Genomic DNA, 21984 nt, shown 5'->3' with positions numbered 1-21984 from the left:
CCTGTAAATAGCACTGTGCCCTATTGTGGGACACAAAAAAGGCTCTTGTATTTACATACATAAAATACATACATCTTTTAAGATACATAAGTATATACATATGCAAACTTACTCCACTGTGTGGGAAAGCTGTAAGGGCTAAGACCATGACACCTTGTAAAAAAGGATGATTCTTTGTCCAGAATCAGATATCTTAAGACAAATGTTTGCTTTCAGAAATGCAGAGGTGTGTTCAGGAAGTTTTTCACACTAGTTTTGTCTATGTACTTAGCCTAGCTGGCTGTAGGCAGTGAAGAGGAATGGGACTATCAGAGGGCACTTCCACAAATCCAAGGCTGTATTCCTGCTCAGGAGAAGCCCTGCTTTTCCACGAGGTTTGGCAGGAGACTGAAGAGGCTGGCTGGTTAAGTACCTAAGCACTGAGGTATGAAAACTCCTTCCTTCCCTGTTCTGTACTCTTCCTTCCCAAAGGAATGAGTGTCGCTTCTGAAAGATGTTGAACTGCTTGTTCAGTGCAACGTACCGCAATTGGTTTTGTTAAAGCCCTGCATAATTTATGTCAGTGTTGTAGCAGGAAAATTATTAAAATAGATGGCTTATCAACCTATTTAATTAGGTGCTTCTGATGATATCTCTAAGAAAACGTCCTGAGGTAGTTATTAGCAACAGTTACTCAGCAAAGAAGGCTGAGAGGGGATACCTCTTCAGTGTTCTGGGAATACTTCAACTCAGTTTCTAGCACTGTTCAGAAAACAGAGAGCTTTAACAAAGTAAACTAAACAGGAAAGCATCATTATGCCTTTGCGCAAACATATTTTTGGTATTAGATGCAGTTGATTCCCTATCTCCATAGAATATAAGGCAGCAACAGATTATGCTCTGTCTCCTTGGGACTACTAGACCATGACTGTTCAGATCAGAAAGAAAATGTTTAAGAGGAGTCTGATTTAGGACTCAAATATCCTGAGCAGCACACATGAAGTAAATGAAAATAATCATTTTCTCCTAACATGATAATTGGGGGACACTCAGTGAATCAGTTTGCCACAAAATTGAAATAAAGTACTTCCTTGCACAGCATGTAGTCAAACCCTAGAGGTTAGTGCCACAGAGTATCAAGGCCAGAGGTGTTAGCCCCTTCACTATGGAGATTTATGGAGGATCAGTTTGGTTGTGGCAGTGTAGAAGGAAGCTCCGGAGGCAGCTTAAATCCTTGCATGGTAGCTGAGTGCACGACAGGAGAAGGATCACGCTGTTGATGCTCCCGTTGCTGCCTTTGTCCAAGCATCTGCTTTTGGCCCCTGTCAGAAAGGCTGTGGAACTAGTTCAACCTCTGGCTTTCCTCATGCATTAATTCTGTAGCACATGCGCGACTCTAGACTGTTAATTCTCCAGTGCCTTTTAAAGCTAGGTAGTGAAATACATTTTGTTGCAATCCACTAATTATTTACAGCAGGGAGTCAGGCTAACTTTGCCCATGTGATACTGTATATATCAGAAGTTACAGCTGTCACAAGTCATTATTTCCACTGAGAATAGTGATTAATCTTTCCATGAGTTGTCAAGAACTCATAGTGGGAATGAAATTTTAGCTCATGTCACCATTCTGTAAGAGGAAATACATATGGAGATGGGACATTATGTTTGGATACATGTGTTTTCAGTTGAACTGGGTTGTCTGTAAGAACTTTTGTCTCTGAAGTGTTTTGAGTTAATTTAGTATTTATTTGTGCACGGCTAGCCTCAGTGTGGTCGCTGTGGAGGAAGAAGGCTTACTCTTATGGAAAAGGTAAACTTCAGTTTAGCCTCTCAAATGTGGCTTGATCTTAAGAAAACCAGTTTTTAACGTGATAGAAAAGTCTCCAGGAGATTCCAGATTTTTTCTCCATGCTGTAACTGCTACTGGTGATGCTATGCCAATCAGTGTTTTAACTGACAATGCATTTCTGCTGTATTCGTTTCATCTGTCTGATAGAAATTTGTCTTTTCTCTAATTGCTTGTCCGAGTGCTCTGTGAGAGATACTACTTACGTTGGAAAGGCCTCTTGAGCAAGAGCTAACCACACCAGCTCTGCCTTCTATGTTACTGTAACTACTAATGAGTTTCTGGGAAGAACAATCGTTTGGAGACGATGACTTCAGGATCTATAAAGCCAACATATCACAAGTTACTTTGTGCTTTAGTTGTTCGATTTTTTGTTTTTATTTTTCGCTTTGGTTGTCTTTGTAATCCTCAGTATACAAACTCAGTAGGGAAGTTGGAATGGAATTTGGAAAAATCTGAAGTCCAAATGTCACAGTTTTATAAAGAGAATAAATATGCTAATGAACAGCATCTGTATAAACTTGGAGTAACATCATGCATATTTTCAAGTATTGCATTTCTTGTGAAGGGATGATGTCTTTTATAAGAATGACACCATGAAGGTTGAATCAAAGGACAACATTTTGAGAGGGCTTTGAAACTGTTTACAGTGACAGGATACAAGACTTTGACCTTTCCTTAACTTCAGTGTGGTATTGCTCCCAAATTCTAGTCTTCAAGAGTCAGGACATTGACATCCTTAAAATGATTTTCACAACATCAGCCTGGTTGCTGGAGAACCTCTTTTTTTAGTGAAGAGTCTTTAGCTCTGTGCACCCACGGAAGCGATGACAGTCAGAGGAGCACTGTGAGAATGTTTTCAATCACCTTTATCTTTTGGTGCTTCCTGCAGCACACTATGGCTTAGGCAATGGTTGTGGTAAGAGGCAATTAAATTGATGTAAAGACCAAGTTGATTTGACATGTTTTTTAACCAAGTGTTTATTAGTTGAAATAATCTTGGGTGTTTTTTGGCATAATTTATGTCTGAGTGGGAACTTGACTCATTGTCAGAACTCTGTGTGTATTTGAGCATGTTACCAAATGGAACCGTGGGAGGCTTTTGGCTTGTGTTTATGGAGTATAAATGAAAGCTCCTACCTTGCTGTCTCAAGAGCCACAAAAATGTTAATAGAAGTCAGAGATGCAAGAAAAAATGTATTCCATATAGCCTGTCAACTTGCCAGTACTAGCTTTTTCCTTAGGTTACTTTCCACTGTTTTTTTCCATCTAGATTTAGGTATCACAAGGGATGGGACTTCCTCTGCATTCCTTTGGAAATTATTTTGCAGTCTTCATAAGACTTTGTGAAGCTTTTCCCTTGTTTATATTTCCTGGTCCTTAGATTTCCAGAGCAGAACCTGCACCCAAACTGTCAGGGGTTGTCTTCCTGTTAGCTTTGGCAAAATGATTCAGGCTTCGTTCTTGCTGCTGCCTGCCTTTGTTCAACTGAGTGACCCAGTGAACAGTTGCCTGCCTCACCCTACAAGTGTTTTAGGAAAGGTATTGCTATACTCTCTGATGAAGGGTGCTGTGAACATTTTAAGTCATCCTGCACATATCAGGTGAAGTAGCTGTAGCTGTTAGTTTCTTTTATTGTATTTTCTTTTGTTTCTCCGAGACTGGATTTTCTGCGCAAAGTTTAGTGTTGCTTAGATCTTCAGAACCAGCTTCCCTTGTTCTCTTCTCCCTGGCCCCTTTCCCGTTTAACATAAAGTACTTCTGCTTAAGCCTTACAATAGACACATAATGCCAATTATAGGCACCTAAAGCTACGTCAGTATGAAAGCAACGATTCATCACTAAGTAAAAGCTAAAATTAATCATTTAAACTGCTTGTAAGATTGGACAATTTTTCCCCACTTCATCAAAGATAATTTGTCCTTAAAGAACACAGTGCTTGTACCTCAACACCTAGGTGCCAATGTGTGCAGAACACAAACTAATTTGAGTTGTTGTTTGAGACTGCAGAAACAGGGTAAGTTCTGCAATTGTTTCAAAACCACAAATGTTTCTGGTCTATTATAATTTAAGTAGTGCCCTCTATTAGTATCATCATCATCATCATCATCATCGTCATCATCATCATTATTATTATTATCATTATTATTAACTGTAAGTATGTAAATATATATTTAATTGTTTCAGATATGGTAAAAAGGAAGGAAATTAAACTGAACACCAAATGTAAACAATAGAGTACAAATTTCAAATTTTGGGTTGGGGAAATATATATTTTTTTTATTCCTAAGATTTAATAAGTCTTGTTCGCCCTTTAAAGTGAGGATGTAAGCTAATAGAAACTGCAAGGCATTGGTTGTGTGGGTGCACCCTTATGCTAAATCAACAAAGACAGAATTAGTGGTAAATGTGTAATTCTCCAAAGTTGGTTCCTTTAGGTTTCTGGAGCGAGAAAGGCAAGAAGGTTTTGACCCTTGCACAAGGTTTATGAAACAGTTTCTTCCTAAATGAATTTTTAATACTTATTCAGAAATTCAAGCTAGAAGAAGGCATCTGACAACTTAAAAATGCTGGATGGAAGCTCTGGCAGTCTTATACTATACATGCCCTGTTACCTGTGTGCTCTGCCAGTTTGCCTGTGGATCTTTCTCCTTCATCATGTTATTTGCAGAAATATATTATCTTTAACGTAGAAGAGAAGGAGGGGGAAAAGTCTGAAAAAAATGGGCAATTTTGCCCATTTATCTAAAGATAATATTTTTGCTTAGTTCTTAGTTGAGCTTTGTCAACTCATCTGTCTTCCTGTGGCAGAGATACTGGTTGTGGTCAGATGCCAAAAACAGTGTTACTACTGACTTTCTCTTTTCCTTTCCACAAAACTTACCTGATTTTTGACAGAAAATTGTTCTAACCATTACAATATTGACTTAGAATGTATGTAATGATCGATTTATTTGAAAGTTCTTTGTTGTAAACAGCAGTTTTTCTTTACCCAAGTCCATCTGTCTCCTACCTGCACTAAATAACATGTTAAAATCTAGCCAAAAATAAATAAATAAAATAAAACCCCAGTCCTATTAATGTGATGCTACATAATGATATCAGCTTAAAGGAAGCGTGCTCTGTCCATCTTGCTAATTATCTATGACTCCTTAGGCCTTTAAGTATAGTATCTTCACAGAATCACAGAATCGACGGGGTTGGAAAAGACCTCAGAGATCATCGAGTCCAACCCTTAACATGCTGCATGCATCTGATGTTTTTGTTTATGGCTTGGGGGAGCAAAAACCAACTTGTTTCATCTCACCTCTGTTAGACTAAGTTCAACTTTCAGGCCTTTTCCATTAGTTGTCCATAACTACGGAATCATGGGATTTGTTTGGTATCTCTGGTTATCAGACCTTAACTCGTCCAAAAAGCCAGACTGCCCTTTGCGAGGTGCAAAGGGAGCTTTGAGGCAACCTGTAATTTAGAATCATAGAATCATTTTGGTTGGAAGAGAGCCTCAGGATCATTGAGTCCAACCATAACCATTTGACACTGAGACACTAGTTTAAAAGAAAGGGGGCAGGAGGAGATCTTCTACTGACAACAATGATGCTACATTGGCATTAACAATTTCTTTAGTTTAGAGCAGCATAATATTTATTGCAGAACATCTTGGTACAGTGCTGTGAGGCTACAGTTTGATTCTTGAGCCAGGTGAAATGGTTGGAAATGGCTTACTTTTGCATTTGCGTTTTGCTTGTTTTTTAATGTAGGCAAAATTGAGCTAATTCATTGTGTGTTGACTTGCTTCTCAGCCTTTAGCTCGAGATATTGTAAGGCACACGGTGGCAACTGCTTTTTGACAAGTTGCCATTTGTAAGGAAGCGTGAAGGGTTGCCCCACAGACCTGCACACACATGCCTCGTATATTACATGTGGATACGCCCTGCCTCTGGTGGGGACAGAAGCCTCCAAAGGCATACAGAGGTTTTTTTGCAAGACAGCATCAGTTTCTCAGAATCAGTTTTGTGAAAGATTTTTTTAAATTTCTTTTTTCTTTCTTTCTTTTTTTTTTTTTTTCCTCCAAGTCGAGTTTGTAAATGCCTTCTTAGATCTGGTATGCACTCCGAAGTGTTACAGTATGATAGGAGATGAGCTAAGTTGCTTGCTGCCAAAGGAGCCTAAGGAGGAATGCTGTTCTTTTAAAACTACGCCAACCTTAATATTGTCACCAGGTCATGGTTTAAATTACAAAATCATCACAGAATCCTCGAAATAAGGTGTAGACCAGATTCACTGTACAAAAAGTGGGAGGATGTGTGTGACACCTGTGAACACATAGCAAAAAAGTAAAGTAAGGAGCCGTGGAAATCACATTTTGTGAGGATATTTGTGCCACATGATCACAGTCTCTTTGTGTCTCATCAGTTTCATAACTGAGCCTTTTTCAAACATACTCTGCACTTGCTGTTGCTGTTCTCTCACAGGCTCCTCTGGTGTGGGAGTTGCAGAGATTGTGGTGTGGCACAGGGCAGTTCTTGTACCCTGAACAGCTCTTACACAGTGTGTCAAAAAGCAACAAAGAAACTCTTACTTTGGTGATGTGGTAAGCCTGTATCATCCTAAAGCATCTCAATGGAAAAGGCATTGGGAGTAAATGTAAACCATGAATGGAACTTTCTACTCTATTAAAAAAAAAAAAAAATTAAAATGTTAACTTTTGTACAACTAAAGCTGGTATGCCAGATATCGTCATTCGGCATCATTATGTCTCTGTCTGTCCTTCCACAGCCAATATAACATGGGTGCAAATTTTGGCTCATTTAATGGAAATATGGGCATGATTGATACAGATCAAATTTTTGGCTACTGAAAGATTCATTCGTACGCAGAGCTCATGTTAGCGATTCTGTGCACACAGCTTCATAAATGAATTAAAAAAGGTTTCAGACAGTCAACCTGACCTGAGACAGCTAGTTTTAAAACATCAGGAAGTTTGGTGAGGGTGTTGGGGATGGAAGTTTGTGTGTCACGTTATGACTGTGTTCTGTGTGAATTGAGAGTACTCTGTGCTGCTTATACACGTTTAGTTCAGCTTTATTGGCCCAACTGAGCAACTGGGCAGTTTTATTTGCTGGGAGTCAGCCAAGTGTGCCTCTGTGGGAGAATGCTGATAAACCTCACTATTTTGAACCTGGATGTCTGTCTGTCTGCTGTTTTTCAAGCACAATGTCTCTCTTTCTTCTGCTTAAGTGATGTCGTCTTACCTCTCCGGCTCTGTTTGGGCCTGGCTGCTGCAAAGGTGGTAACACTTCACGGTTACACATCATATGGCACGTTCATGTTCTTTCTCATTTTTGCTCACCTGAAAAGCTTAGTCTTTTATCTCCCTCAGTGAACACTTTGAGACTGCTCAGTGGATGGCAGGTGGTGCCCCCTGAAAAGTCATTATTCTCCCAGTGTTCCTGCAAGACTACAGTGTCCGCTTTGCTGAGGCAGTTAAGGAGTTAAAGGCTTGTGGAGTTTCAAAGCAATTCCCAACAGCTGCTGTAAAGTATCCCTACAATCCTAGCTGACCTCATTCTTGTCAGACAACAGTGATAGTATCCAAAAACGGGTACGCCACAGGAAGTGTTTCAGAAAGGTATGTGTTTCATGCAGGGACATCAGAAACATGCTCCTTCCCAGGGCCACTTACCATAAGATCCCTATTAATTAAAATGGAACAGTGGAATTCCAGAATGTGTTTACAGAAACATCATTTCGGTCAAAAACACTCCATTGCAAATAGCAAAAGCAGATGAGTTAACCACTGTATGTATTTAATATAATGACATTGCTGGCTCTTTGAAGCCACTTTTTAAATATCCAGAGGATTCACAAACTGTTTTGACTTTTTGTTTACTATTTTTAAGGGGAGGCTTTGACTTGAAAAAGTAGAACAGGAGAAATACAAACCTACTTACAATACTTTTTCACATTTACTTTACATTTAAAGACTGATTTGATAACTAACAGCTTTTAATTAATTTAATCGACTAAGAGAATTCTCTAGTAAGCAGAACAAAAATCTTCCCCCCCCTACTGCATTCTATGACTTAGAATTTAAAAGAAATGGATAAATAAAGCAATGCCCACTATCTGTAGGAGGTGTGAGAAAGTCTTCCATACTTTTGCCAAGAAAATAAGAATGATTTGGTTTTTTAAATATATAATATTTTTTACTACCAAGTTACCTGCAAAAAATGGCCTATATGTACAGGTTGCTATTATTGTCATCTTATTGAAAAATTCATACATGAGAATTGAGCTTATATATTAATTATATTTTTCAGTAGCACCTACTTAAAAACATGCAAATAAAAATAATTCCTACCAGTTCAGAGCTCTTCTGCTGATAGGGATATTTTCCCTAAATTTCCTCTTAGTTGTGTCCAGAAGTGTCTCTCTTGTAGTATGAATCTGCAATAAAATTGAAAAGTGCATTATGATTTTTTTTTTTTTACAAGCATAAGCAAATATTGCTTGAGAGATTTCTTTTGACTTCAGAGGTCCTTGTTTCAGCATTAACTTGATAAATCTGTATAAAATAATTTATTAAGGATTAGACTAGATCCAGTAAAGATTCTACCATTCAAAAAGTTGCGCATGAATAATACGCTCTTCTTATTAACTGTTATGGAGTCTGTTATGGAGTCTGTTATGGAGATGCCTGCAAGAATATTAAAATAAAGCACTGCTATTTAATTTCTGATTTTTCTTTCATTTAAGGACTTGTTTCTCCTGTACTTTTTTTCTGTATTCTCTTCTAGCTTCAAAAACCTTTGTTTGCAGTGGTAGGGAGTGAGCAAATTCTAGCTGCTAGAACTTACATAGATAATTTCATCTTTGGGAATTCACTGGTTCATGAAGCTACGGCAGCGATCCCAAAGGACCCTTTGAAAAGTGTAGCCCTCAGCCAGGAAGCTATGGGAGGGAAAGAATGCTGCGATACCAATGTTGAATGGCATACTTGCAATGCTTTGTCTTTTTTACGGAGATGTGACCAAAGAGCTCAGGTGACATGCAAGAGAAGATGAAGGCAGGAAACTGAGTGGAAGACCTGGGTGAAAGTCAGTTCAGCCCTGCAACATGCTGAGCAATGAAATAAGTATAATCTACGTTTTCAGAAGATGAACCAAAGATGTAACAGCAGAGAAAGGGAAGGAAAATGGTATTATTTGGACATAGGAAGGCATTTTTTCGCTATTTGCTGGTAGCAACTCACATAATATACGCATGTAGTTCTTTCAAACTGAATTATATTTTATATTTGCCTGCTCTTTCTGTAACTTATTGCCAAGAGTGAAAACCGCATAATATCTTTCTAGTATTAAACCATCTATTACTGATAGATAATGACAGGGTAGAGGGAGAAGGCACCAGTTAGTCTGGGTTAGCTCATGTGTTCTGGATAACTCTTCCTTGAACTCTTAGGTTTCTAAACTTGTACCAGGCTATGTTGATTTCCCACTGCTTTTTGGACATGATGAATTGTCTCCTCTTCCATGTCAATGTCAGGTAGCCTCAGGTATTCCCACGATAAAGTTCCTCATACTTTTTCAGGTAATGTGCCATTTGATAATTTTTCTATCAGCTATTATTATAAGATAACAAACACCATAATCACTGTAATAACACCTCTTCACAAAAGAAACATTTTGGAGTTTTTAAAACTATAGATGTGCTGTGTTTTCACTTACATTTTTATGATTTTTTTGCTTTTTAACATTACAGGTGTAAGATTTTGGATCTGTAGTGGCTTTCTGATTTAAGCTCATAATTTTGGCAGTGAAACATAGAATTTATGCTCTAAAATCAAAATGGCTAACCTTTGAGAAACTTTCTGTAATTACTGAACAGTCACTGATGAAGTCACAGAAGACAGATAAAACCAGAATCCTGTTTTACTAATTGTTGGCTAAAACAATTTGACTCTATTAGGAAAGTTTCTGTGAACCACTGTTTAAATATGCACGTTACAGAATCATCTAGTGTTGTAAGATATGGGAAAAGATGACAATCCATCAATCTCCTTTACCTTTCAATCACAAAACATTTAATTAACTTCTTTTCTTGTAACAATGAAGTTAAATGTATTATTTAAGTCTGTTTTGTTTGTTTTTCTTCAGAGTATATTGGGTTAGTTTTGACTAACAAGAAGGTATGTGTAAGGAAATTCTGTGCTTCTGCTTCAAAGAAGAGAAAAAAATATTTTCCTGATTTTCAGCATGGCACAATTAGGTGCTTTATGATCCTTCTTTCTCTTTAGTCAGAGCAAGGGGGTATTAAGACAAAACTAGAGGTAAATTGGTCTACTTGTTAAGACCAGTGACTTGTCCAATATGCTAGATCCCAGGAAAATGGTTGTAGGATCTCAGGGATTTCTTGCTAGAATTCAACCCTCCAAGCAGGGTTAGAGGAAACTTTTTATATAGCTTTCACAAATACTTAAGTCATACTATGATGATGTAATGTTTCTTGACACATGGTCATAGTGTTTTATTTAAGAACTAAATAGCTCTTTGCTATTTTGAGTTACTCTTTGAGTAATGGTTTGCAGCAAGTTTAATTTTTGGCAACTCTGGAGAGAGGTCTGTTCCAGGTCTCACCCCTGTCCAAAATGTGGTGGGTTTCTTTCCTGTTCCGTTCATAATTCCTGCCAGGTCTGTGACTGTCCCTTTTTGATCCTGGTGTATTCTGGTTTTTGTCCTTCATCTTTAGGCATCCAGGTAAAACACTCTTCTAGGCATTTACTTCCCCATCAAATATATAGAAGAACTTGGCACCTGACTTGGTAATCTGAAAGAAGCTAAAACCTAACTGCTGTGATTGTCCCCTTCAAAGGCTTTTCCATGGTTTACATGGAACATCAAGGAAGACCATGTCTTGCTGCTGCATAGAAAGCTTTGTTTGAAAATCTGTGGATTTGTTAGTGAAAGGAATAGGACTTGATTTTTTTTTTTTTTCATCATTATTACTAAAGAATTGAGATTTTTGTTGAATTCATGATATTAACCTTTGTGTTACTGATCTATTTAAGGTGTATAATTGAGAGGAGGCCTGGCATGGATGGCTCGAAGGTGTAAGTTTTGTGAGTAGTTACATGTGAATGTAGAACTGCTCAAAATCACAACACAATGCTGTCCCTGGTATAGTTGGAATGACACCAATATATGCGTTAATGAACAAGCTGAAATATTGAAGTGCATAGTGTGTATGAAAGTCCTGCTTCCTAATAGGGGCAAAGGTAAGCAGTGTTTCAAAGGAGCAAGGCTATATCTAAGATGATTAGACATGCCCTCCCTTGAACGAATGGGATAAAATACCTAAGTTGTCACCTCTTTCCACAATTATAGGCTGTTCATGTGCCCTTTTGGTAGTAGTTGTACCAACTTCTGTCAACCAGTGTTTCCTTACTGTAGCTTTACAGTCACTTTAAGAATTTGTGTTGCACCAGTGGCAATTTGGTAGGAGGTGTTTGTGCTCTACTCTGCCTCACTACCCTTCATTAAGAGGGTACAGCTTGATGCTTCTGAGCCTGTTTCTGATCTGATAAAAAGGGATAGCAGTGCTGCCCTGCTTTGGTAGGAAGCCCTTCTGATCAAGAGGTGAAAGAGCAAATAGAACCTTCTTTTTCATGGTCCTTTCCAAGAGAACATGAATACAAACTGCATGAAGGCCTACATCTCTGAAGGAGGTTTAGAGCTGTCCTGCTGGGTTTTGATTCTGCGTCTGAGTCATTTCAGCCTGTTTTTTGATCTGTTAATAAACCCTTGTCACATTACTGCGATTGCCTTTTGTTATAGTCATTACATTCCTCTGGAGTCTCTGAAGCCATTGTCTGTTTTGTTCCTTTGTTTTTGGTTTTCCTCACTAGGGATAGATTTTTAAATTGGCAGAGATATCAGATTCAGTTCCCACCACCAGAAAACCCTGTGCACTTGCATGGAGCATACAAAAGCCACCCAGGCTCGGCTGCATGCTCCCTTGGGGAAAGAGCAGCTCCTGGGGGAGGTGCTCATACGGTGTGTTCTCAGCCCAGGAGCCTCAATAGTATGGTAGTTGTGCAGTGTCAGTGGGCTGTGGGTGTTCCTCCTCCTTCCCTTTCTACAGCCTGTGCTGGCAAAGTGCACCTGTGCATTACTTCCCAGTTGTGAGTAAATTTTCGAGACCCCTTTTAGGTGTGGACATGGAAGGAGACAGTGCCACAGAGCAAGGTATAGGGAAAGGCCCCTAAGGACCAGATGCGTGTTGTGGGACAGTCAAGACTGTGGAAAGCTCTTTTCACCCTTCCGTTTGTGCATAGAGACACACACAGTCTCACCCCATGGGACAGATACATTATGTATTTGAAAGAGTTTCTGGGAGCTTTGGCTTTCTGATGAATGTGCGTGGGTCGTTCGGAACAAACTGGCGGCTTTCTCGGAGGGGACAAAGGTCAGTTTAAAATTCTTAGGTGTACTATGTAATGCAAGCTGTTGGCAGATTTGGAAGATATCCTTCAAGTGTTCGTCAAGGAAGAAGGCCTTTTTTCAAGAGAAAGATTTGGATGCAGAGTGGGAAGAGGGCGTATTTGCTAGTTATGTCTGAAATGTGTTTGTTTTGAAAGCCACCATTAGATTAGGTGTAAACTATGAGCCTGGTTTATACTCCTGATGGCAGGGGAAAATGGAATCTGTTGTTTATGAGAGTGCAGGTTTTTCCCAGGGTGCTCATATACACTATAGAATATGCATTATGTTGTTGGCATTGTATCTCTAAATCTTTTCTTTGGTTTCAAAAGGTCTTAAACTAAAAAAGGAACAAACCAGACACCCCCACGCCTTCCAAAATAAACTGAAGTTGTGAAACTGTCCTTAACACCTTTGCTGAATGAAGCACAAACAGATCACTCTTAACAACCTACCGTTTTCTGGCAAATGCTGTTTATCTAAGTAGGGACTCTTGTGAGAGATTTTTCTGTGTTGCCCACATAGTCTCTAGCTGACCTTCAAAACACTGAGGACAAAGGGATTAGTTGCCTATTTCAGATTTGGGATTACTAGTGTTTTGCAGCATATTACCTTGAACGACTATCAGGGACCAACAGGTTTTCGCTTCTGTCAAGTCACTGTTGGCTTTATAGCAAGAAGCCGGGAAAGGTACATGCCCTTTTATGTAAGCTGAGAAAACCTTCAAACAATCTTGATTTAAATTTTAATGAGAGATGTAGGTCTACTGTCATGACACAATGGAAAAGCTTTCCAAATTGATGTCAGAAGATGAATGTTGTATTGTCTTTGTTAATTTGCATTCCACTAACATTTTGATTTGTTTAACACTTTAGCTTTAAAATCAGGAATATTTTATATGTTACTTTTAATACTGAGGAAGAGATGCTATGAATAATCAGTCAGAGCAAAACAATTAGATTTAGGTATCAGTAGCTCATGTGCAGCCATTGTAGTGGGTCAAAGACGAAGGAGAAAAGTAGGAGATGAAATAGTTTTCTTCTGACTCTGCTTTGGCAGTTCACAGTACTGACGTTAAGATAAAATGAGAGGAAGGTGAGGGAAACGGTAGTGTTCCATGGGAAGGAAACATTAAGAAAATAGGCAGCCTAGTTAGGAAGACTTAGAAGCAGATGAAGTCATGAGAAGTCATGAGAAACTGAACTAAACCCCAAAAGCAATGGGGTTTCCATACCCTTAGAGAAACTTCAGCACATGTTTGCTGTGGATGCTCTTCTGAAATTGCTACTGTAAAATGACTCTTGTGGACTTTTTGAACGCAGCTGCTGCTGCTGCCTGCACCCCTTGCGTGGTCTGAGTGATAATTTTCTTTGCTTCAAGAAACTTAAGGATAATTTCATTCTGCTTTTAATGTAATCCACAGAGGTTTTTATTTGCTTCAGAGAGAATGAAAATGATCTGCCCTTCCTTCAAATGACCATTACTTTTTGGCAATATTTAAGGTGAAATAGCCATATGCAGTATTTTAATAAATAGCCACATTTAATAAAGTGACTACTATCAATCCAGAGTGAGTAATAATTTTAAAAAGAAATTCTGAAATTGTACATTTTTCTCTTGCTCCAGCATTTTCCCTTGACCTTAATTTAGTGGAGTAACCAAGATACCTGGCTGGGATATGAATCTTTCCTAACAGTACACTTTGTACTCATTGTACAATTGATTCACAACTGTACGCTGTAAAAGATGTTTAAAAACATCTAGACTAATGTGGAAATTATGTAACTGTGATGAAAACTTCAAAAGAAAGCTTGTTGTTTTGTTTTTTTTTTCCCTCTTTGTTTGGGTACGTGTTCAGGCTGGTTCTTTATCGGTGTGCTCTTGCATATCCATCGTATTTGTACTCTCAGTAACTGGTTCATCAGGAACTTTTAACAAAGTACGCAATCTCATGGTGGGATATATATATATATAATTTTTTTTTTCCTAGTTTTCTTGTTCTTCTAGGATGTGGTTTGAACTAAAATGAAATTTGGGTTGATCTTTCCTTTTTTGACCTGCCAAAGGGTTTGTTCTGTTAGCATTGCTCTGCTCCCTGTAAATCAGACATTCTTCTCAGGCTGCGTCAGGTTACTAATGACATGATTAATGCAGGAAGGGTAGAGTGGGATGACGTAGTGGCTCATGCAAAGTTTACCTGAGAATTATCTCTAGCTTTCTACTGTTTAGTGGCTGTGTGAGTCATGGCCTGAAGCCCTGCCATTCCCTGTTCTTCAGCTGGGCAAGATCACACTTACCTCATTCTATGTATGCATTTCTCCCTTTCCTGCCAGATCTGATTAGAAGCACTTTTGTTTTAAACTCTGTGTTTATGAAACATTAAATACGCTTCTTACAGATAGCTGACCATAATGCGAAATGAAAAGCTGCATTAGATTTATCTGTGGTTCAGGCAGCTTTAGAAACTTTCTCTGTCCTTATGTGAATTCTGATTTTTATCAGCTGAAGTCTTTTTCACATTCAGGGGTTTAGCAATGATCGTGTTAGGACATTATGAAGCTTTGCGACAGGACCATGAGTCAGTTTCTGTCTGTCAGTAAAGACTTCTGCTTCTTCTTGTGCATTTGCACAGATACAAGCTTACAAAATACAAATGGCAAGTCTATGATGCTGTCTCCGGCTTTTGAAACTTCCTTGGGCTGCAGGTACAACTGTTCACATCAACTTCGGCCCACCTATTGACTCCTTAACAGAGTAACCATGAAATTGATGTTACTGATGAAGATGACATGCAACCTGAAGTTGTGGTCATTCCCTTATCATGGGCTGGCTGACTTGCACCTCTTTTGCTCGAAGATCAGTGTTTGTTCTTCTATTTGTGTATGTATTTTCTTTAACCACAGGTTCCTCAGAGAATGTCTGTATTGATGTTCTACCGAACTTGATAGAAAGTCTGCTGTCAAATGCTCTCAAGACCAGAATGAAGACAATGTAGAATTTGCAAGAAACACTGATTATTTTTTCAAGATTCCTTTGCTTTATCTGTAAAACTGTCACAATGTCTTTGACATAGTTTGGGACTTCAGCTTTCCTCAACTAAATCTATTGTCTTTGCTGTGTTTGTGCTTCTCAGTCTGAAATAGTTTGGGCAAAAAGTGCTTAATGTTTAACAGTAGAAGGTTATGCTGAAAACAAGCTATCATCTTCCAGCCAGCTCATATCTTGCAACCTGCCAAAGCCTATATCAGGAACACAATGTGTGGGGAAAAAGTTCTAAAATGATAGACGGAAAAATGTCTTGTGGAAAACCGAAAATGCCATGAGACTCATTCTGTTAATAAAGAATGTTTTTACAAGCACAGCATCATCCCCCTTACTTTTTGACATTTTGAAAAATGAAAGCTTGAGAGCCTAACATTTGTGTAGAATGTAAACAACCTTGATACTTATCTAAGTGGCATTTCTTGGTAATAACATTCCCTTAAGAGAAAAGAATGGTCAAAGTGAATAATTAGCCAGAAAAAAACCAACAAAACAACAACTTATTTCTATAAGGCATACCTCTCAGCTACTTCTAATAAAGGCCATACTGATGCCTGAGATAAAATTTTATATGCACTTTCTGATTACATTTTTCAAACATATCTTAAAACAAACTCATCCTATGATCCACTGTTCTCAAAAGATGCAGCAGATGAGTAAATTCTTATGTAAACATATCATTGAAAAACCTTTAATAAATAAAAAAATTCTGTAATGCAACATGCAGCATATTTGCATATACTGCAGTATATGCTAATGTAGTTAATGATATATAGATGCCTGAATGAGGATGGCAAAGTTCATGTTCAGCTTAATGTTGTCTGTATTGTTTTGCTGCTTTTAAGGGAACCGTTTACATAAAAGAGTAGCAGATTTATTCAGTGACTCAGTGTTTAAGCAAAAATCAAGCATATTGTTTGACACGTGCCTTTATGTAAGCTGTGTATCTAGAATCTGTCTTTCAGCTTGAGCAGTGAAATGGTATTTCTGGCTTTTTTTTCCTTCTGGCTAAATAGCCAGTGCCTTGGCTGTAGAACTGATTGATTTTTGGGTTTGCTTTTCATCTAAACCCCTCTTCTTTTGCACTTTCAACTAGAAAATGAATCAAGCAATGCTAAAATGTTTCTTTTTCAAAACTGAAAGGCACTGAATGAAGTGAAAAAATAAACTGGCTTTAAACAAATTCTGTAAAACCTCCATCTTTGCTTCTCCTGCAGGTTTATGAGGCAGGACATCACCCACCCTCCAGTTCATGTCAAATTGTAGTTGCCTCTTGCTGCTCAAACTACAAGCAGTCTGCAGAGAGAGGGCGAGCTCCATCTGGTTCCTTGGCTTGGTGAAACTCCCGAGGTCTGTGGAAGCTCTGATTGAGGAAGGGCCCAAACGGCAGGAAACAGATGTTCAGAGCAGTGTCCTGGCTCAGGTGGCCTGATAACAAGTGTAACAAGCCAAAATAACTAAGTGGGTTAAATGGCCAGAACTGTAGTTCATAGCCTTATTTATTGGACTGCTTAAATCTAGGTTTACCTAAGGATTAATGTGACTTTTGCTACATGCTTTTCTTTGGTTGATGTTTGTGGTATCATGTCAAGCTTCAGGCAGCTTCTCTGATAACACTGCAGGTCACCATTTGTTTCTATGTGCAGCTAAATAACTTTTTCCAAATGTGTTGTATGGTCTTTTTTGGTACTTCAGTATTTCTTCTCTTGTATTTGATCAAAATCAACATGCATAGGGGGATGCAAAAGGCCAACGTTAGTGTCCTACATATTCAGGAAGAGCCCTGTGAAGTCTCCAAAACAGGGAAGATCTAGTATTTTATTTTTGTTGTGTGTGCTTTTCTTCCTGTGACCTTTTGTGGTATAAAAGATGCCTGGGTACATTTGTCATACCCAGGCCAAAGGAAGCCTACAGCAAACTCTTTAAGTTGGGTGTTGGCACCTTATCCTCCACAGAAAGTGCACAGAAATGCTTCTTTGAATCTGCTTTCAGATTTTGCATGTTCTTGGTATCTGTTCATCAGTTGAGCAATCTCTCATTACAGGACACCAGAAGGATATGGGGAATCTCAGAGATATTTAAAAAAAAAAAAAAATAGAACAAGTGGAATTGAAGAAAATTATGATCTTAGGGTAGGTACGATGCTCAAAAATTGTGCTATGAAGGCCTTGGGTGTCAAAAAGATATGATTTTTGGTGTGGAACGGCAGTGGAAGGTCTGTGCCAGGAGCCTTTCTTTTGGTTCCCTCTGGCTTTTGAGAAGAGCCCAGACACCATCTCTGCCTCGATTTCTTGCAGTTCTTTTGAAACACTACCTCTGTCAGGTCTTTCACAGAGGCAAAGCCTTTGTACCCGGTTTGTTGGTGGTCTGCTTGTATCTTAAGCACACCTCTTTGTAGGATTGTTGTGGCCCGTTTGAGCTTTCTGGCTTCCTGCTCAGCTATCTGGGAACCCCCGATGAGCTCAAGTTATGGAGTAATGCAGAGGGTTTCTGAATGCACTGTTGCTCTTTGGTTTAGCAGCGTGAGAAAAGTGCATAATTTAACTGTCAGCAATCTTCCTTGCTCCAAGTTTCCTTCTGGGAATTGGGGGCTTTGTCTTGTTTTTAGGTAGACCTGACTTTCCCTCATCTCCCATGATTGCTGCTGCCACCATTTTTCCATTTGAGAAGATGTTTCCAGAGATAATCTCTTAAGCTTCCTGAGTGCAACTCTGTGACATTCTTAATTTGTACATGTTATTTTCTGCCATTTATCTAGCTTTGGAAATTTCCATTTCCCAAATCCCTTTAGGAGAGATAGGAAAAAAACTCACTTTGTGAGGGCGATGAGGCACAGGTGGTATATCTGTGTTTCAGATCTGCATAACAAATATTTTCCATTTCTGACTTTACCAAAATCTCTTTTTAGGTAAGTATTGGAATTTGCTGAGTGTGGATCTGTTTTAGCATCATATAAAGGTTTTTCTCTTATTGTGAACCTCCTTAAAGGTTTGTAAAAGATAACAAGAAGTCACAAAACTTAACATTGCTATAGTGTTAGGAAGTGGTTTGGAGAGCAGGAAAGTCTTTATTCTTAGTTAAATGCCACTTTGCAGTGGATCTGGTACCATTGGCTTGTTTTTCTAGGGAAGAAGGACTTTTATCTGTCTGTCTGTCTGTCTGTCTGTCTGACAGTCATTTCAGGTGAGGGGGATGGAACAGTTGAGCAACTAGAGATTTTGATTATAATAACTGTCAATAAATTTCATGACAATGGCTTCCCAGGTGGAAGAGAGAGGTCTTAGTGTGAGCTCGTGTACTTCTTGAAGCTTTTTCAAATCCCCATAGGACACAAATGCATAGGAAGCCAAACCGCGTTGGTTCCACTGTTTGTAGAGCTGCTTGCTCTATTCTGTGTTGGGTTTAAAAATCAAATTATGGTTGCCTTTGCTAAACTTTTGTTGAGTTGCTAGCTTTACTGTGTATGTTCCAGTTGCCAAAATACTAGAAACCACAAAGGGCACCAGCGTAATAAACAAGAACAAATAAGGACAGTCTGAAACACTGTTGCTTGCACATAGTTGACTTAACATCTGAAACAAAAATTTTCTGTTTTCAGTATTTATTTTAGTTACAGCTTTCTTATACCCCTATGAACTTTTTTTTCCCACTGGAATATCAGTAAATACAACTACTCACTTGCAACTATGTAAGAATTGCAAGCAGGAATAGGAAGCAAAAATCAATGCTTCAGATTTGAGAATGAGTTTTTATGTAAAAAGAAATGATTTTAAATTCTAAAAATCAGACCTGTTTTCAATATTGTATGCATGTTTCTCATGAAAAATTTTGAAATTGTAATCTTCTGATGAAAAAAGTTCAAGTTTCTGATTATTCATATTTTCCCATTTCTGATTCCCATTTAAGATAGTGAAGTAATCACCAAAATGCTTACTATAACTGAAATTATTTATAAATTACAAGGATGGGGCATCAAAAGCTATGATTATAAAAGCAATTTAGCCTGCTACTTATCCTTCAAACTACTCCTGATTATATGAAGTGCCAGCACATGAGATTACATTCAGTTTAAACTCGAGTCCTCTATTTAAAAGTTACTAGATTTCTGGTGGTCCAGTCTCCACCTCGAAGATGACCTATTTGAAGGCTGCGTGTGCATGATCCTTGCTGCCGAATTGCTCCGATTTTCTTTCGAGACCCATCACTTCTGGCAAGCTTTTTATATTCCTTGTTCCGCTGCTATAAAACAGGTTTCCCTGTGGTAAAAGGGTTTCCTTTATTACTTGTTTGTTTATATTAGTAGTGGTTTCCTTTTTAAGGTTAATTATTGTTTCAAAGAAATTGCAATTTCCTGTTCTGGTGTAGCTTGTTTTCTTTAGATTTGTTCCACGCTGTCATGATGTCTGTAAAATATTGTTTGGGAATTTTTTGTGTTTTGAAGGTGCAGTGCTCCAAGGGATAATTCTTAATCTTATTTACTTTCCCCTCTCTTTTCTTTCCATTTTAGGTAAGAATGACTTTTGCAGTCAAGTTTTGCTTTTGAAGAATTTCTCCTTTGGTAAAGTATTAATCTCTTTTTCCATCTTCCTTAAAAAGTGGTATTTTTGTTGTCTGTATTTAAGGGAGGAGGTAGAATCCTTGACCAAGACTAATGTTGTGCCCTTTTAAGTACTCTGATACGGTTGCTGGAAGATAATTTGAAAATTTCAAAGAGGTGTTTGGCTTTTTTCTTAATACTTTTCTATATGCAGGGTGACAGTACAAATGCACAAGGAAATTATTAACTGTCACCTTTAGTTTGGAATAGGTTTTCCTTTAATGAAGCTGAGCGTGCAGATTCAGATTTCCTGTGGAATATCTGCATGCTCAAAGTCTCTGCCCAAGTATGTACCGAAGCTTATGTAGTAGTAAGTTCGTCTATCTATACCCAAGAAGAATTTAAACCTAGATAGCAAAAAGTAGATAAGTTAAACACATACTGTAAATTAAATGATGAATCAACAGTATAATTAACACAGGTTGCAATAGCAGAATTGTGGAGCTGTTTGGATTTTTTGAAAAAAAACCCCAAAGTCTGATAAGTCTTTACTGCCGAATAATGCTGTGGGGCTGTACTGTGCTGTGCTTTCCCTTCCACAGCCATTACCAACTGTAGATTTGGAAACTTCCTGTTAAAAGGCTTAAATCCCGAGGAAAAAGATCTTTCATTTAGCAGGCTTAGAGACGTCTTCTGATTACCAGAGAATTGGTATATTGTGGAGAGTGATGCAACTATAAATATGACTTCCTGTGCATTAGACGTGTTTGCCAGTTGCTGGAAGCTTGAAAAAGGAGATCTTGTCTGGTTACAATTCACAATCAACCTATGGAAAGGAGTTGAGAACAGCAGTCTATTTCTTTTATCAGGGACACTCTTAGTTCATAGTATCTCCTTTTTTATTCTTTTTCCTATACATATACAGTTTTAATTAATCAGTGAGAGGCTCAGGCATGAGGTAATGCTGGAAATTTGCATCTTGTGATTCTTAATAGAGAATTAATGGAAACAGAGGTGTTGCTATCTCCTTGGTCAAGCAATGTCATTTGGACAGTATCTAAGGGCAGGCTCTGGGCTGCTGTGTGTGTGTCTGCCTAATATTCCTTTGGGTTTTGTCTGTTCTTAGAAGACCAAAACTAAAACAAGAAATAGCATAATTAATTCTGGGAAATAATCCTGATCTTTAAAATTCTCTGGCATCTGTATTATCACAACTTAGTCAGAGGGACCCTTTGCAGACATCTAGTCCAATCCTTTGTGTAATGTCAGGCAAAAATCTCTCACTTAGTATTCTAACAGATTTTACGTGGGTTTCAGCCTCTGAAAAAGTCAGTGCAAGTTGTCTGAATTTTAATTTTATGAAGTCTTAAGCATGTTTTCTTCCTTGCCATTCTGTCTGAAAGGCAATTGGTGATGTTCTCAAATGAGCTCTGGAGTTTGAGATGCTTTATTCCAAGAGGGAAAGCTTGTAGCTGCCCAGAAATGGATGCATGCTGTTCGTCCTCATCTTGACCGTTCCCCACACAACTGGTTCCCAGGTGGCAATGAGGAAGGGGTGGGAAGCAGTGTGACGAGGAGGGGAGGGTAGACAGGCAGTGACACTGGTGGCATGAGAAGGAGTAAGAAAAGGTACAAGTGAGTCCCTGTGTCAGAGAGGTAAGAAAACCTTAACCTAGGATTTAACTGTAGGACTCCTCCAGTTGTTCTCTACATATTGGCCTTGACCATGTTCTTATTTTGAGAGTAACCAGCCTTTGAAGAGATTGGAGCCCTTAGGTAATGATTTTCCATTGATGGGAGAAACCTGAGAGGAGGAAAGGAGGAAGCACATGTGTTCCATCTCTGGCGCACGCTCTCACACTCTTGCCCCTTTGTTCCTTCTCTCACTCACTGTTGTCCTTTCCTGGATATCTCTTTAGTTGGTTAAAGACTTAACCACATTAGAGAGTTTGAGGCTGAGCAAACCTTTAATTACCAGTCGAGAGCATTGCATTAGTTTCCCTCTGTCAGCGACCTTCCTCCATAGGTTCCTCCTGCTTCTGTCCAAACTACCACGCAGTGTTATGTACCCCAGAAACACGGACACTGTGGCACCTAAT

At 38.6% G+C, this 21984-nt stretch overlaps 2 protein-coding genes across 7 annotated transcripts in view; one reads left to right on the top strand and one right to left on the bottom strand.

The window, feature by feature from the left end:
- CMSS1 (cms1 ribosomal small subunit homolog) overlaps positions 1 to 21984 on the top strand; it is a 247671-nt gene that overhangs the window by 106885 nt on the left and 118802 nt on the right. The gene's annotated exons all lie outside the window — the stretch shown is intronic.
- FILIP1L (filamin A interacting protein 1 like) overlaps positions 1 to 21984 on the bottom strand; it is a 213947-nt gene that overhangs the window by 105051 nt on the left and 86912 nt on the right. For all 6 annotated transcript variants that reach the window (XR_014184716.1, XM_082059417.1, XM_082059416.1 and 3 more), the window contains one exon: positions 8190 to 8275. The gene's annotated coding sequence lies outside the window, so the exon portion shown is untranslated. The remainder of the gene's footprint in view (positions 1 to 8189; positions 8276 to 21984) is intronic.

The sequence above is a fragment of the Streptopelia decaocto genome (genome assembly GCF_964273445.1).
Source record: "Streptopelia decaocto genome assembly, chromosome: 1".
In the NCBI taxonomy this organism is placed as follows: Eukaryota; Metazoa; Chordata; class Aves; order Columbiformes; family Columbidae; genus Streptopelia; species Streptopelia decaocto.
The sequence above is the reverse complement of the archived record's forward strand: the minus strand, read 5'-3'. Positions and strand labels throughout refer to the sequence as shown.